This window comes from Canis lupus, chromosome 33, assembly GCF_011100685.1.
Source record: "Canis lupus familiaris isolate Mischka breed German Shepherd chromosome 33, alternate assembly UU_Cfam_GSD_1.0, whole genome shotgun sequence".
Classification (NCBI taxonomy): Eukaryota; Metazoa; Chordata; class Mammalia; order Carnivora; family Canidae; genus Canis; species Canis lupus.
Window position 1 is genome coordinate 3,983,976 of NC_049254.1, and position 18,018 is coordinate 4,001,993.

Below are 18,018 nucleotides of genomic sequence, written 5' to 3' on the forward strand. Positions count from 1 at the left end.
CTATAGGTTACATATTTTCTTGTTACTAGCTTCAGAGTTGGAAAACTTTCATAATGTCAGATGACTTTTGGTAATAAACATGGACAAGAGCCAATCTCCAAGAACTATAAATAGGTAATGTTGCTTTATATCAAACAGACTAATTTTGTAGGTCAAAACAACCGATTCTTAACATTTTTAAACAGCTAAAAGAAGTAAAATAAGAAGTTAACATTTTTTTGTTTTTATTTTGCTGTTTTAAAAAATATTTTATGTAAAATATATATATACAGAGATTTTCCCACAATTAATATGAAGGAAAATAGTCATTAAAATATAAACATCAGGGATCCCTGGGTGGCGCAGTGGTTTGGCGCCTGCCTTTGGCCCAGGGCGCGATCCTGGAGACCCGGGATCGAATCCCACATTGGGCTTCCGGTGCATGGAGCCTGCTTCTCCCTCTGCCTATGTCTCTGCCTCTCTCTCTTTCTCTCTCTGTGACTATCATAAATAAATAAAAATTAAAAAAAATATATAAACATCAGTAGTGCGATTGCTGGATCATAGGGTAGCTCTATTATTGACTTTTTGAGGAACCGTCATACTGTTTTCCAGAGTGACTCCACCAGTTTGCATTCCCACCAACAATGCAACAGTGTTCCTTTTTCTCCACATCCTCACCAACACTTATTTCCTGTGTTGTTGATTTTACCCACACTGACAGGTGAGGTGATATCTCATTATAGTTTTAATTTTTATTTCCCTTATGATCAGTGATGTTGAGCATCTTTTCATGTGTCTGTTGGCCATCTGTTTATCTTCTTTGGAAAAGTGTCTATTCATGTCTTCTGCCCATTTTTTAACTGGAATATTTGTTTTTTGAGTGGTGAGATTTATAAGTTCTTTAAATATTTTGAATATTAACCCTTTATCAGATAAGTCATTTGCAAATGTCTTCTCCCATTCTGTAGGTTGCCTTTTGGTTTTATTGATTAGTTCCTTCACTGGGCAGAAGCATTTTATTTTGATGTAGTCCTAATAGTCTATTTTTGCTTTTATTTCCCTTGCCTTGAGAGACATCCAGAAAGAAGGTGTTACTGCCAATGTCAAAGAGGTTACTGCCTGATTTCTCCTCCAGGATGTTTATGGTTTCTTGTCTCCCATTTAAGTCTTTCAACCATTTTTAATTTATTTTTTTTGTGTGTATGGTGTAAGAAAGTGGCTAGTTTCATTCTTTTACAGGTTGCTGTCCAGAGTTTTCAACACTAGTTGTTGAAGAAGCTGTCCTTTTCCATTGGATATTCTTTCTTGCTTTGTTGAAGAATAACTGACCATATGGTTGTGGGTTTATTTCTGTTTGTTTGTTTGTTTGTTTGTTTGTTTGTTTGTTTTATATATTGCTCTGTCGACCCATGTGTCTATTTTTGTGCCAGTACTATACTGTTTTGATCACTATAGCTTTTCAGGTGCACTACTAGGTATTTACCCAAAGAATACAAAAATACTATTTCAAAGAATACGTGCACCCTAATGTTTATAGCAGTATTATCTACAATAGCCAAATTATGGAAACAGCCCAAATGTCCATTGGCTAATGAATGGATAAAGAGATGTGATATATACAAATATATATACATATATATGTATATATATTTGAAACAGAAATGCTGAATTTTGAAAGGCCCTTGGTTGCATTCCTTAGAGACAAAAAATAAGATAACAGATAAAGATGCGATGCTGGAGGACACTCCCAGTTCCTACTCCTTTTTTTTTCCATTGTTTTTGCAGTACTTTTATTTGAAGGCTTTGTCAAAAATACAGCCTTTCATGAAGTATTTTGAGAAGGGAGAGGCAGAAAGGAGCATGGGAGAAAGCCCATTATATATATATATATATATATATATATATATATATATATATATATATTGAAATGTTATTCAGCTATTAAAAAGAATGAAATCTTGTAATTTACAATACTATGGATGGAGCTAGAGACCATTATGCTAAGCAAAATAAGCCAATCAGAGAAAGACAGCACCAGAAGATTTCACTCATATATGGAATTAAAAAACAAAACAAATAAGCAAAGAGAAAGAAAAGAGAAAGAGGGAAACTAAGAGACAGAGTGTTAACTATAGAGAACAAACTGATGATTACCAGGAGGGAGAAGAGTGGGGGGTGGATGAAAGAGGTGATGGGGCTTAAGGAGTACACTTGTCATCATGAGCACTGAGTGCTGTACAGAAGTGTTGAATCACTATATTTTATACCTGAAACTAATACTATACTGTTTGTTAACTAACTGGAATTTAAATTAAAACTTAAAGAATATATAAACATCAGGACATGTCATGTTTCCTAAAATTATTTCATAATGTCAATTATACCTTTGGGAAGGAAAGCTACTATTACCAATGAATTAAGTCATATCATTTCTTTCTGTATTGCAAGATTCTGCAGTAACTGATTTTACCTTGCCTATCTAATCACATCTCCTAATTATACAACAGAAACCTTCCCTATGAGTAGAGTAAATCTCCAAAATGCTATTGATATCTATCAAGGTCATATCAGCTATGTCCATACTCTTTTTCAATCCAAATGTCCTCATATTTCTTCTCTGCCAATAAAAATACATAATTTCTTAAAGACATTTCATTTATTAAAAATTTTTCCCAATTTCTCATCATCCTCCATCTACAAACTAGTTTTTCTTTTTCTGAGTTCCTAGAGAATTTACACTTTACTGTACTTTACTGTAGTTGCTTGGCCCACCTTTTAATTTTTCTTAGATAATTCTTTCATACTTATTTGTAAAACTATATAAAGACCCCAAGGATTTCCAACTCATTTTCTTTTTTTTGCATACCACATATCAAACAGAGCTGATGATGAGTGTATGAAAAAGAGGAGACTATGTTTATGAAAACATGGTCATGAAACTTTGAATAGCAGGTTGCATCATTACTCTCAACTATTCAGTCTTCCTTCTCTATAGGCAGATTATACAATCATGCTCCCATTGACTTCAGTAATCAATTCCTTTTCTTTTGCATAATTATCTTGTGGTAGCTAATGGGATGTGTACACCATATACACCATATCCAAGCAGACATTTTAGAAGCCATTGCAAGTTTCCACCTGCTCTTTTGTTCCTATGTCCTGTCTATGGGAAGAACATGTCCCAAAAAGCTCTGTCCATTGGGGTAGTAAAAGTGAAGATATGTCATGCAGACCCCAACCTGTATTGCATCCCGAAGCAAAGTCTTAGCAGACAAAACTGACAATGAGAAATAGCTATTTAATGTTGTGAGTCACCAGGAATTTTAGGGTTTGTGATATATATATATATATATCATGACCTAGCAATATCTAATAAAATTCAACTCCAGCATTTAGAAAACATTAATAAGTATTTTAATCAGTATTTTTCCAAAAAAGACTACCAGATGGCTAACAGACACATGAAAAGATGCTCAAGATCGCTCATATCAGGGAAATACAGATCAACACTATGATGAGATACCATCTCACACCTATCAGGATGGTGAAAATTAACAACACAAGAAATAACAGTGTTGGCAAGGATGCAGAGTAAGGGTACTTGTCTTGCACTTTTGGTGGGAATGCAAACTGGAGCAGTTTGTTGGAAAATAGTATGGAGGTTCCTCAAAATGTTAAAAATAGAACCTATGATCCAGCAATTGCACTATTAGATATTTACCCAAGGGATACAAAAATACTGATTTGAGGGGATACATGCACCCTGATGTTTATAAGCAGCATTATCAACAAGAGCCAAACTATGGAGAGAGCCCAGAGGTCCACTGACTGGATGAATGGATAAAGATGTGATATATATATATATATATATATATATATATATATATATATATACACACACACACACACATCATATATATATGATGTGATATATATATTATATATGATATATCACATATATTATATATGATATACACATGTATAATATTCCATTATATATTATCTAATATATATTATGTAATATATTATATATTACATATATTATCTCTATATATTATATATCACATATATATGTGATACGCACACATATATATACACATACATGTATAATATTCTATATATAATAGAATATTATATATAATAGGATTATAAATTCCATTATATATATATATATATAATGGAATATTAGCCATCAAGAAGAATAAAGTCTTGCCATTTGCAATGACATGGACGGAACTAGAGTGTATTATGCCAAGTGAAATAAGTCAGTCAGAGAATGACAAATATCATATGATCTCACTCATATGTGGAATTTAAGAAACAAAAACGATGAACATATGCAAAGGGGGAAAAGAAGAAAAGGAAAGAGGGAAAACCAGCCATAAGAGACTCTTAATCATAGGTAACAAACTGAGGGATGATGGAGAGAGGTGGGTGGGGGATGGGCTGGATGCCTGATGGGCATGAAGGAAAGTACTTGTGATGCGCACTGGGTGTTGTATGTAAGTGATGAATCACTGAATTCTACTCGAGAAACCAATATTGCACTGTATGTTAACTAGCTAAAATTTAAATCAAAAAATTTAAAGAGTCCTTGAGGAAGAAAACATGTAACTTTTTAAACTGCATTTTCTTCATCCGTATATAAGGTAAAGCAAGTACATCTTAATTAGATACTTAGGAATTGTCATGAAAAGCATCAAGTGAGATTTTTAAGTCTAGTGAATCTTTTGATTTAGTTTTTGATGTAATGATTCAGTTTTGAAATATGTAAAATTCTTAAAGTAGTTCATTCAAATGAAGCAAATGTTTTAATTATGCTTAAAAATAAAACACATAAATTATAGAAAACTATAAAACTCATTTATTATTTAATGTTATTGAGAACCCAATAAAGTTATCTTAATTTGACTTAAATTTTTGTTTAAAGGGTCAATGAAATGTCAGATTATGAATTAAAACCCAATCCTCAGTTATGTATTGTATTCCTTTATTCTACTGAATCTGTCTCTTCTAGAATTATAAATGAGAGGCAATCTTGGCCATTGTTAATGACATATTTGAATCATTTTTGCCCTCATAGTCTGACTGGAGTTTCCTACAAAAGAATGCCCTTAGAAATTTAATCATGTGTTTTTTATTATATTTAGCTTTTTCATATACACTTTTGTAGCACTTGGCTAGTAAACACTATAATCAAGAAAAGTATAAGATTTACCAAATTCATGACAATGATTTTAAAAAATAGTAATATGGTAATCAGTGAGAACCCTATATATCTAAAGGTCAAAACTTTATTAATGGCAGAAATTTTTAAAGGTACGGTGGTGAGCAAATGAATATAATTTATTATTAACTTCCATAGAAGCTTCCTTCAAGATTTAGTTTTAATTACATGTTAAATATGATTTGCAGTGTTAGCTGAGATTACACCAATATCTTTGGTGGTATTTTTTCAAGAGATGACCTATTACACATTTTTGTAAATAACCAGTTGATCCCCATGATATTTGGTTTTATATTAAGCAGCTTAAAAAATCTAAGGCCAAGAAGAAAGCATTATTAAAAGAATCTTTTCCCAGCAAAATAAAGATATCACACTTAACAAAAGCAAGGCTGTGCCACATTTTTTTAAATCATGAGGTTGAAAGTCTAACAATTTGTAAACAAAACAATTATATCAATTTACAAATTTATGTGACATTTAAAAATTTCCCCAGTAAGCGATTATATCTAATGTAGCTATCTCTATTTTTTCTTGTCAGCAAGGAATACATGACCCACTAAGATATATTAAGGGTAGGTGTATCACACTTTGATATAGAAAGAATAAGAGATACCATATTCCATTACTATAGATGCAATTTAACTAAAATCAATTCTTATTTTGAATCTGCTAGAAATTTGTAAAGTTTTAGCCATAGTAATCATTCAGGAAGACTGATATATAGTCTTTTAGTTCACTTTACCTGCATTATTTAGCGCACTTTACATGACAACAAGAGAAATAAAATTTAATGTCCCCATATATATGAAGGATGACAAAGATCCTCTCTTGACCAAACTCTAGTCAGGCCCCTGAACCTTCTCCTAGGCACCTCTGTATGTTCATTTCCTTGTAAAATCTAGTTTTAGCAAGAACCCTGCGAGATCAGTTTACTCAGAACATCTCACTTTCCACATCTGATCACCCCGGCTACCTGACCAGGCTCCTCATCTTCCACATTTCCCAAGTGATGTCCAATCACCCTGGCCTGTCCTCAACAAGAATTCTGTTATGTCAGCTTAGCCAGAACCCCCCTTACTCCTGAGGTTCCCTCTTAATAATTTTCCATCCACTGCTACCTTTTACCCTGTTCCTCAGCTATAAATACCCATTGGCTTATGCTGTATTTGGCTTTGAGGCCAATTTCTCTCCCTGACTCTAAAATCTCATTGCAGAGGTTCCTATACTTATGGCAATAATCCTGAATAAAATCTGCTGTACTGTCCTTAACAAGTGTCACTGAAAATGTTTTTCTTCAACAAGTTTATGAAATATATATATACCGATATATAATTGATATAATACCTATTATAAAGTTATTCCATGTTAAGAATTAAAAATAATATTATCTTGCCCATTCTGAAAAATAATAATAGATCTAAATGAGTCATTAATTCAATGCCAAATATTAATTAAACACCTTTTACAATGAGGCACTATACTGAGTATATTAACAAAGATTTACCAATTAATGAAACTAATAAAGACCTCTTTGAAGCAACATCCCCCATAGCATTTTTTTTTTTAAGATTTTATTGACTTATTCATTAGAGACACAGAGAGAGAGAGGGAGAGGCAGAGACACAGGCAGAGGGAGAAGCAGGCTCTATGCAGGGAGCCCAACATGGGACTCGATCCTGGGTCTCCAGGATCACATCCTGGGCTGAAAGCAGCGCTAAACCACTGAGCCACCCGGGCTGCCCACATGTTTTTGTTTTGTTTTGTTTTGTTTTTACTTTTTTGACCACCTGTAAATCTTCATAAAAATATAAACTAAAAGTCACATGTTATACTTACTATGTCTGTATTTTGGTTTTAGAATCTCAAAAATACAGGTGATTCAAAGGTGCAATAAAGGTTCAGAAACACTATGGTAATTTTGAAAACCCTGAGAAGCTGACTCAGAAAATAAAAGAATAACTCTAGATTATCACCTTTTTTTTTTTTCATGTGTAAAATCCCTGGTGTTTAACATTCAAACTGCTGGGCCCCATCTCAAAATTTTGATTATGACTAGAATAGTATGGTAAAAGATGAAGGAGTCAGGAGGAAAAACCTTCAGTTCAGGAATTACACCTTTCACAATTGCTTCAATCCTTCACACTCTGTCCACTTTATAGAATGTGCTCCCTCATAACCGAGTCTTCCATTTTGGGGCACCTGACTGGCTTAGTTGGTAAAGCTCTAACTTGATCTCCTGGTTGAGTTCAAGCCCCATGTACGGTGTAGAGCTCTAGAGCCACACATTACAGTTAAGGGTATATTCTCCCACTCATTGTCTATTCCGAATATACAATGCAAACTGGCCTTTCAACTCTAAGATACATCCATGTGCTATCACAGGTATCACATTCACACATTCTAAACGAAAATGTTCAAGTTAGATACTGGGCCAAATCCTTTATGTGCTGGTGCCATCTCTCGCACACTTTCTGAGGGGAGCTGGTAGAGGAGCTCAGGCCCTCATATCCTTACTCCTAAAAATCTGTTTAGGCGTGTTTCTGTACAGGTAGGGAGGTAGGGGTGCTAAAGAATTTATAACCAGACCACAAGAGAAAAGCACTTGTTAGCATTTAATGAACCTCCCCCTCTGTGGTTTCAAGCTACTAGAACACAGGCGCCCCCCACACCCTTTATCTTCTCCTCAGCTCTTCTACTGAAGAATTTGCCTTCACGATGACAGGCTGTTTTGGGAGCTTTCCCTTTCCCAAAACTTTGTAGTAGCCCAATCGCTCCACATCGATAATAGGAGCAGCTCCAGTCTTGTTTTTGGCAGCATTTACCCGTGTCTGCTCACTAAGGTCCACAGTTTATCAAGGTTGACAGTTGGGCAGAAGCTCTGGTTCCTCTTTAAGTGGTAATGTCTCATACTGACTTTTCCAAAGTAACCTGGGTGATATTTGTCGAAGTTGATCCTGTGATGATGCATGCCACCAGCATTACCCCGGCCTCCTGGGTGCTTCCGGTGCTTGCCGATGCGGCTGTGGCCATGGCTCACCTGGCCCCGAAGTTTCCGGGTCTTCCTCAGTCTGGATGGCACGTTGGTGGCCCAGAGGAAAAAGGTGGTATCACCATTTCTTAACAACACCCTGCTGATTCTAATACAAGTAACTGATGGAATATACTTTGTCCAGGAGGCTAACTTAGCACACAAAGATGTCTGTAAACTCCAAGAAGTATTTGGTATCTTCCTAGTTTTTCTTTTCCTATATTCTTTGCCATTGCTGTTAGCATATCTTAAGTCCACAGAATTCTAATTATCTGGAATTGAAAAACTGGTACAAATTCTTATGAGTTAGAGTCTTATTTTATGAGCAAAAAGATAGAAGTCTTGCAGAATTATTCTTACAATAAATTTTGGAACAACACTTCAGTTATATTCTAGAGAGAGAGAGTTGGGGCACAGAAACACTGTGCCTTTCCCAAGTGGGTTTCTTGCGTATGGCCTGTGACTTAGAAGTCCATCATAAAAATCAACATCTATAGTGAATCTGCTGCAATAAAACTGTCATGGAATATTACAGATGATGGTCATCCTTCTTTGGCGTCTTCATTTTAAAGATGAAAAAAATAGATTACAGAGATTTTTTAATTTTTCAGAGAGGCCAAGCCTTCCTCTTATATAATAAACTTAATCTACAATTTACTCAGAAAAATATTTTCAATGTGGAAACAACTTTCGGCTTCCTAAAATCTAGTAGATTGTCTTCACTTTTGCTATTGTCCTAAGGATTCTAAGTGCTTTATAAGAAGTATTATTAATTACTCATCAATCAGCTTCAGTTTCATAATAAATTACTCTAATAGTGAGTGGCTTTTTTCCTCCTTAAAATAAAGAATTTTGTTTAGAAACTGTTTAAAGTAAAAGAAAACCCTGTCAAGAAAGACCAGGTGGAAAATCAGTTCCCAATAAAATGGAATTTTAGGGCAATAAAAGTCTAAAAAGCCACAAAAGAGAAACAAGACCATTGTTATTTGAACAATGGCTAGTTACTTGCATTTTTCGGCACTGTCAATCACTGAATCTGGGTTTTCCTCTGAATTCCACATACAGCATTCACTACCAACAGTTTTTTCATAAAATTTCTGCCTTCTAGACACATCTTAGGGCAAACTACCACCAGGAACAAATCAATATAAATACATCAGGGGCCGAACAATCTCAACATTGGGTGACACGTATTTTGCATAATTCTGCCAAAGGAACTGAATAGGTTAGAGGCAAAACAAATTAGGATGAGTTGAGGAATGAGAAGATTTTAAATATTAAAAATTAATTTAGACATGGTACCATATATTCTGCAAAAGAAAATTAACATTCAGTAACACTCTTGAATTTTCTCTCCAAAGAGATTAGATACTGGCAAAGTATTCCAATTACAGCAGAGGGCGGTGGACCGCATGGACCAAGAAGGCCCAGCCTTGCAGATCCCAAGGTAGCAACGGCCGTCACCGGGCACACGGTTTCCCACAGATCCTGAAAGAACTTGCAGTGTGACTACCTGCCTGTTGCACTTAACTCTAAGCAGCAAACTTTAAGAAGCCGACAAGAAGTCCCCAGTTGGCAAGGGGAGCAGAGAAGAGAAACATGTGAAATGTAAACTTAAAAGAGTAAAATAGAACACAACCTCCATTCAAATCCCAGAGATGTGGGCAGGTCTCCAAAAGTAGTTGTTAGATTTCATAACTGGAAACACCTCATTTCCCCAAAAAACACAATGCATAGAAATGTAAAAATAGAGAAATATTCAATGAAATTCAAGCCTTTCAACTCAAACGTATCTCAGGGCTGGAAACACACCCTCCAGTAATCCAAGCAACAATGCTTCTTGCTTCTTAAAGCAGGGATAAGACTGATCGAGGACACCAACTAGCTTTACAGAGCAACTGAGGTTTTGGGTTTTTTTTAAGATTTTTAATTCATTTTTAGTAATCTCTATATTCCACATGGGGCTCAAACTCACAACCCCGAGGTCAAGAGTCACATGCTCCACCAAATAAGCCAGCCCGGAGTCCGTACAGAGCAACGCTCTAAACTCTCCTTTGGGGCCAAGGTCTAGGGCCTCTGAGGACTCCAGCAGCCCTTCAAGGCCTGTGCACAGCAGATGCCAAAGGTCCAGCGATCTGGCCCTTCCTTCTCAGACACAGTGTCAAACACCAGCAATCTCCTACCATGTTACAGTTTATATTTTGAAATAAGGAAACACTTAAATACTCTTAAGGTATTTATTTGTCCAAACGTGATCTGCCAAGATTTCACACTTGCTTCAAATTCCTCAGTCTTCATATTTCCGTAGTGAGGTGGCCCCTTGAGTGTATTCCCCAGCACCCAGTATTATCAGTGACCACCCAGTGAGCCCCATGGCCAGTTTTTTTGATCCCTAGGTGATCTAATGAGATGTTAATACTGTTCTTCTACAAAACTCCTAATTCAAACTCATTGGAAGAGGAGTAAAACTTCTGCAAAGTGCAATTTAAGAAGAAGTATTTTTTTGCTTCCTTAAAGAAACCTTGGGATCTGCTCTAAGAAAAATATAAGGGAGCATGTTACGCTTAAGCACACGACCCCAAGTTGGGCTCCCACCCATCCCAAGGAAACAGAGATAACAAAAATAAACCTGGCTCCCTAAGCTCCAAATGTTAGGGGGTCACCCCTCTTAATGGCTGGTAGGCTCACAGAAACCCCAGATGTAGAGAAACACTATGGAGGAGATATTAGGGAGACAGAAGGGGGCACCTTGTTTGTGCTCAGGATGTTCACAAAGAAACACCTTGATGGTTACAAGTCCACCATGTTTGTTCTAAATATAGACATGGAATTTACAAATCCACCCTGATCTTGACATGAGGTTTACCAAGGTCCCTGGTCGGGTCCCTATAGAGGACAGACCGTGAAGGCCCTGGGGGCAGCCCTGTGGGGACCCCCCTCACTCCTGGGGGCTCTCTGTATCTCTGCAGACTACACCTCTATGGCTTTGCTCGCTCTCTGTCGCCAGGAGAGTCATTCTCCTTCCCCGAGACACAGGAACCCAGCCCTCCCGTAGCCCTGGCAAACTGGCAAACCAATTCAGTGCGTCTTGGCTTTCCCACGGCCTCCCTCCGCATCCTCAAAGGCAAGCTCCCATACACTGACCTGCCCGCACCAGGGTTCTTTGCACACCAGGGCCCCGCCGGCACGTGGGGCCAGAGGTTCAGAGCTAGAGCAGCAAGAGAAGGAGCCATGGAAGTTTCTGGGCCTTCCTGGCAGCCGCAGGGTCCTAGTCTTTTCCATCACAGGTTGCATCAGAAAACTTCGTGAACCACTGAACAAATTCAAAATTGTCCCCAAATTTTCCTTTTTACTAATCTACCCGCAGGAATTATTTTGTCAACTCCCATTCTCTTAAAATCTGCTTGCATTATTTTAAAGCCCGGGTGTACTCGTGTTTTAGCTTAGGCTGGAATTTCATGTTCTTCGGGGCAACGGAGCCAGGGAGCGGCCTGGCCGTGCTCGGACACCGCAGCCCGGGGAGCGCGCGGCCTGCGGCAGGACCGGCCCGCCAGTCGGGGCAACTCGGATGATGGGGGGGCTGCGAGGATTACACCGCCCTGCGCTGCTGTCTGGGGCTCTCAGGGGGCCGCACCCAGCTGCCCACGAGGGTCCCGACCGCGCCCACCTGCCCACGCGGGTCTGGCTGGGCCTCTATCTGGTTCGAACGGCCTGATCCCACCTACCACCCGCGTGAGGACCTCGCACCCACTCCAATGCACCTAAAAGTGAGGGGCTTCAAACACCCTTCCCTAATCGTTGTGGGGCGGCACCTTGACAGCACTCGGACGCCCTCAGCTGGGCTCGCTGTGGCACCTGCAGCCTGCAGGCCGTGCAGGACTGGCTGGGGGCCCCAGGGCGCACCTATGTCGGTGGGGCCCCTGGCTCCCAGGAGCCCCAAGGGTGAAGAAGACAAGGAGCTAACCGGCCTGGCGTCCCCGGACCCAGCGCTCTGGTGCGCACCTGGGCGGCCGCACTAGCTGCCGGAGAGACTGGGGGGGGGGGGGGGGGGGGGGACAGACCAGTCTATTCTCCTCACCTGCATCAGGCCCCGCCAATTAGCCCAGGCTAACTGGGGTCAAAGGGCAAGAGTGCCCAGGTAATGTCAGCCTCCGGGAGTAGAGAACAGGACGGAGAAAGGTCCTTACCAACACCGCGACCCGGTAAGCGGCATAGAGCTTAGAAACTGTTTACCATTGTGTTAGCGGGTGATTGCAGAGGTGAAAGTGGGCATCTTGACTTGTTCTGGTCTAAATTAACCAGGACTTTGGGCCATATTCCAGACAAAGCAAGGAACTTCAGGCACTTAAGCTCTCTTTGCCCTTCCCAATTTCTGTGCACTGTTCTTGGGCATTTTATTTATTTATTTATTTTTTTTTTTATTTATTTATGATAGTCATACAGAGAGAGAGAGAGGCAGAGACACAGGCAGAGGGAGAAGCAGGCTCCATGCACCGGGAGCCCGATGTGGGATTCGATCCCGGGTCTCCAGGATCGCGCCCTGGGCCAAGGGCAGGCGCCAAACCGCTGCGCCACCCAGGGATCCCTGTTCTTGGGCATTTTAACTGTGTATTTAAACTCATCGACGCTTTATTATTATCACTGTTTTGATAGAAGCAATATTTATTTGGATTCACCAATATATTTAGCCTTAATTTCTGCCTGTATCTCCTTGCTTCTATACCCTCACTGCTGAAAGAGCAATATTTGGTGTTTTCTTTAGCTCAGTTCTACGTATGGTAAGTTATTTCAAATTTTGTGTATCTGCAAATGCTTTCTTTCATTTTCATGATCCTTTTTTTTTCTAGCTTTAAACTTCTAGATTGACAGTTATTTTATTTCAGCCCTTTAAAAACTATAGGGACACCTGTGTGGCTCAGTGGTTGAGCATCTGCCTTGGCTCACGGCCTGATCCCATCTCAGGGTGGAGTCCAGCATGAGGCGCCCTGCAGGGAGCCTGCTTCTCCCTCTGTCATTGTCTCTGCCTCTTTCTCTGTCATGAATAAATAAATAAAATCTTTAAAAAAAAAAGATAAAAAATATAATTTGTCTTCTAGCTTTTATCATTGTTGTTGAAAAATAGACTTAAGTTCTATTGTTGTTCCTTTGAAGGTATAAGTTGTTTTTCTCTAGGGGCATGTTAAAATTTCTTTTGTCTGCTTTTCTGCAATTTTTCTCTGTTGTGTTACTATATAGATACATTGTTTAACATTCTACTTTGGGGGACGCATGGATGGGGGGCTCAGCAGTTGAGCGTCTGCCTTTGGCTCAGGGTGTGATCCTGGAGTCCTGGGATCGAGTCCCCCATCGGGCTCCCTGCACGGAGCCTGCTTCTACCTCTGCCTGTGTCTCTGCCTCTCTCCGTGTGTCTCCCATGAATGAATAAATAAAATCTTCAAAAAAAAAATTCTACTTTGGAGTCATAAGTTTTCTGTTACATATGGCTTATTGTCTTCATCAGTCTTGGAAATTTTCAGCCATTACCTCTTTAAAATTTTGTCACCACATTCTCTTCTCTTTCTGCGACTCTTTAAACATGTCCCACCACATCACAGGTTCTCACCATATTCAAGAGGAAGGGAGCATAGAATGTGTCTATACCAAAATGGGAATCTTGAAGGACATCTTGCAACTCTAGCTGTCACAGTGAGCAATATTCCTGACAACCCTGGCAACATCATTACATTCTATCCCAAAGTTTTAATAAGCTATTCTTATGTTCAATACTAGAGACTTAACACCCGTATTTTTTTCTAGAAGAGAGAAGGATATTCTAATGGTAAAATTCCCTTTTAATGAGAACTACTGCTACTAAGTTAGAGTAAATATAGGGTAAATTAACACACTTCTGTAAGAAATCATATATAGCAACAAATGTAAGAAACTATTTTGAATAACAAGAGGAATGAAGCTTCTTCCATGTCCCTAAATAACACTTTCAGAACTAGATAAAATTTTAAACTATGATTTAGGTTCTGTATATTCAAAATGTGGATAACACCAATCATTATCTTATTTTCCCTGTCTTACATTTGAGCATAGTCAGCGTAGAAAAAAGTATACTAGGGAGAAAGGAAGGGTAGAGGAGACATGGAGGTCTGATGACTTGACAGAAAATTGCATTAGAGTGCTCTTGAAGAAAAAGTAGAAATTATAGGAAGAAATGAAGTAATGGAAATATTTATTGGTTGCCTACAACTAGTCATAGTGGTTTTTTACTGCTGATTTTTGTAATTCATAGAACTGTGACCATAAAGTGGTCAAGCAATATCACTCAGAACTTGTGCAACATCATTAAATATTATTCCTTGTCACCATCCGTTGTAGCAACCATGAATCATCTGTATAAGAATCAAGTTATTTCTCTTTCTCACAAACAAAGTGGACGAAAATCCTTCCTAAAAACTCTCCTCACTAAAACTCCAAGGCAGTGATTATTGTCCCTAGCCTTGTACGTATAAGCCAATTCAATCTATTCATTAATTCCTGATCAGCAACAAATAAACCCCGGTGCCATTTACAGCCATCTTTCCAAATGTTCTCTCATTTTTGCTTTTGGCTTTGGCCCCCTTCTAGTTCAAGCCATGTTTACCTAACATCAACCAACCTTTGTTTATTGTTCCCTGATTTTGTCTTCCTTTTCCTGTCGGATTGGCATACTCATTGCAGTTTCCCAGACTTGATCTTTGGTTCCTCAAGGCTATTATTTCAGAATTTTTCTCTTTTCATTTCTGGTGGCCACAGACAGACCCTCCCCAATAAACATTCATTTTAACTTTCTGTGGATTGATGTATTGTTTTAGAGAATAATTCTCATTTGTTTTGTTTGGTTGTTCCATGACTATGTTCCATGACTAGGTGTATTTTAGAAACTCTTAAAATTGATATAAAGTAATAAATAGAATTAGGGATTCATTAAATAAATCCATTTTCCTAACTTCTAATTCATTTTTATTATTAAGATAATTTTAAATGAAATAGAATCACAGTGATTATCTGGTACAAATGATGGTCCATCAATTCAAATATATCTACTACATGATATAGATGTTTATATAACTCTATATGTATAAATTTAACTTTCTCTTGCTTTTGTCTTTGTGTTTTTGTCTACCTAACAAAATGTTACACACATTATATCATGCTCATATAGCTCTTGCTTTTCAAGCTATTAAGAATTCCCTTGGCCACTGTCAAGTGGTATAATGATTGACCTTTAATTAGATATTTAATTTGGGGTTCTAATAATAGACATAGATGTAAAATATCAAAATTTGACGATTTATAACATGCAAAATAAGTATGCCATTCTGATTTTATAATAGCCTTTCCTGAGGATAAGGAAGTTCAGAGAAATTTTAATATTCAGTTTTTTGTCTTTAAGATCTGTTTTTATTTCAAATGTGGAAAGCAGCTGTTATCCTTTCCATTTTATTATATAGCATAGAGAATACAGTAAGGGGATCCCTGGGTGGCGCAGCGGTTTGGCGCCTGCCTTTGGCCCAGGGCGTGATCCTGGAGACCCGGGATCGAATCCCACGTCGGGCCCCCCCGTGCATGGAGCCTGCTTCTCCCTCTGCCTATCTCTCTGCCTCTCTCTCTCTCTCTCTGTGTGACTATCATAAATAAAATAAAATAAAAAAATTAAAGAATATGGTTATTGGTTATATGCATGAGTTGAATCTTATATGACAAAGGCATTCAGCATACACCCACATTTTAATTTTTTTGTCTTGCAAATTAAACATCTCATTTCAAGTCACCTTACCCATTTCAGGTCCTGAGTTCTGACTCACAATTACCACTCTGACCTCCTGTACAAATATAAAAAGTTGATTTATAAAACCAATTCATATATGAATATTACATAACTTATTCAAAAATAATCCAGAACTCTTAGGTTGTCTATGTAACAAATTCATTTCAGAATATAGAACTAGAAAGATATTAATGTATCTCTGGGTTAGTATACAATAACAGTAAGAAGAGAAGGATTATCTAGTTAGATTGTCATTATTTCTTTATAACTGATGACAGAAACTTCACAATGCTTAAACATTTAACTGTTTGCTGTCTTTATGTAGTAAGAGAAACATAATTTCTAAGAACTAGTTCCCTCAAATTAAAAAATTACTATAACTTCTAGCATATTTTGATGGAAATATTGAAATTTGAGGGCAAAATTGCCTGGGTTCTTGTCCTAATTCCGTATCTGTGATTTCAAGCAAATCATTTTATGAACTTCACTTCTTTCACATTTGTAAAATTATTTTTCTACTTTACTAATTAACCTCATAAGCTTTGGGAATCAAATGAAATAATGTACATAAAATTGCTTTGTTTATAATAAAATTCTAATAAATTTAGCTATAACTACTGTTAATGTTATAAAAATAATATACCACTTTTTAAGACATGTTAATGAGCCCTAATTCAGTATATTTGTGAAAAACCTCATCAGTAATAACAATTAGTTGCTAATATTATCTGAATATTTAAATTTGGTAAATGATACTAGACACCTTAAGAAGAAAGAAATTGAGCCATAGAAGAATAAGTAGTTTGTCCAAGGAGCACAAGTAATAACATTCAGAACCTACATTTAATTACTGTTTTTGAGGGCAGCCCAGGTAGCTCAGTGGTTTAGCGCCGCCTTCAGCCCTGGGAGTGATCCTGGAGACCTGGGATCGAGTCCAGTGTCAGGCTCCCTGCATGGAGCCTGCTTCTCCCTCTGCCTGTGTCTCTGCCAATCTCTCTCTCTCTGTGTCTCCCAGGAACAAATACATAAAATCTATTAAAAAATAATTACTGTTTTTGAATTTGAATTCTGAGTTTGAAGTGAAAAGCCTTGAGACACCCACTCCCCTGTCTCACTAATTTACTAATCAGATTGGAATAAACATGTCATATGCAAACAACTAAAAGTAAATGTTAAGACCTTGAAATTCAGTTATAAATCAGACATCATCCATATTTCGTGAAAGTCCACATGTGTATAGTCTGTGTATATGAAGAATCATCAACTCTGCAAAATATGCCCATTTAAACAAGGAATCACCATTTTAAAGGGATGGTACGGTTTCCCTGAACATACAATCAAAATGCTTAAATTAGCTTGGGGAAAGGCTACTTCAGGTCAAGAAATCCCAAAACCCTCAAGTTAATTAGCACTTACTTGTTCCACTAAGTGGCACTGACAGGCACAATCTTTGGCTTCAAAACAGAAAAAAAAAAAATTAGTAAAGGAAGAAAATAACCTATCAATATCTACTAGCCGCAATGTCAATAGTTTTCAACCCAACTTCTAAAAGATACATTTATAATAATATAGAATATTTTGATAAGTCTAATGAGCCCTATCTAATATAAAAATGCTCAAACTTTTGCTTTGCTTTTTAGTTTTTTGTTAAATCAATAGTGTGTGCAAAACACGTTTAAATCCTATCCTTTACCAAAATCTAAATCTATGCTTCACATAAATTCAGAATCTCATTTTATCCTTGTATCAAACTCCATTTTGCCATCTCCATTTTTTAGTTGCCATGTATGTATCATCAGGGTAGATTGATTGTGACCAGGTTTATGGATGAATTCTTAGATGATTAAATGCAGGATGTACCTGAGGAAAATCATGAAACAGGATGCGATGGGGTACAAACCATAGGAGAAGGTTATGGTAAAAGTTGGGGAGGACATGTGGAAATTCTAATACCACAAGATTCACAGATGAAATAAAAGGTGT

General features: G+C 37.6%; 1 long non-coding RNA gene and 1 pseudogene across 1 annotated transcript in view; both read right to left on the bottom strand.

The window, feature by feature from the left end:
• Positions 1-7,099: 7,099 nt before the first annotated feature.
• LOC106558151 lies at positions 7,100-9,298 on the bottom strand (annotated as a pseudogene).
• Positions 9,299-15,976: 6,678 nt separating this feature from the next.
• Positions 15,977-18,018, bottom strand: part of LOC111093780 — a 49,063-nt gene continuing 47,021 nt past the window's right edge. Inside the window, exons 3-4 of the long non-coding RNA XR_005383129.1 lie at positions 17,452-17,489; positions 15,977-16,090 (exon numbers count right to left, since the gene is read on the bottom strand). This is a non-coding gene — a long non-coding RNA (uncharacterized LOC111093780). The remainder of the gene's footprint in view (positions 16,091-17,451; positions 17,490-18,018) is intronic.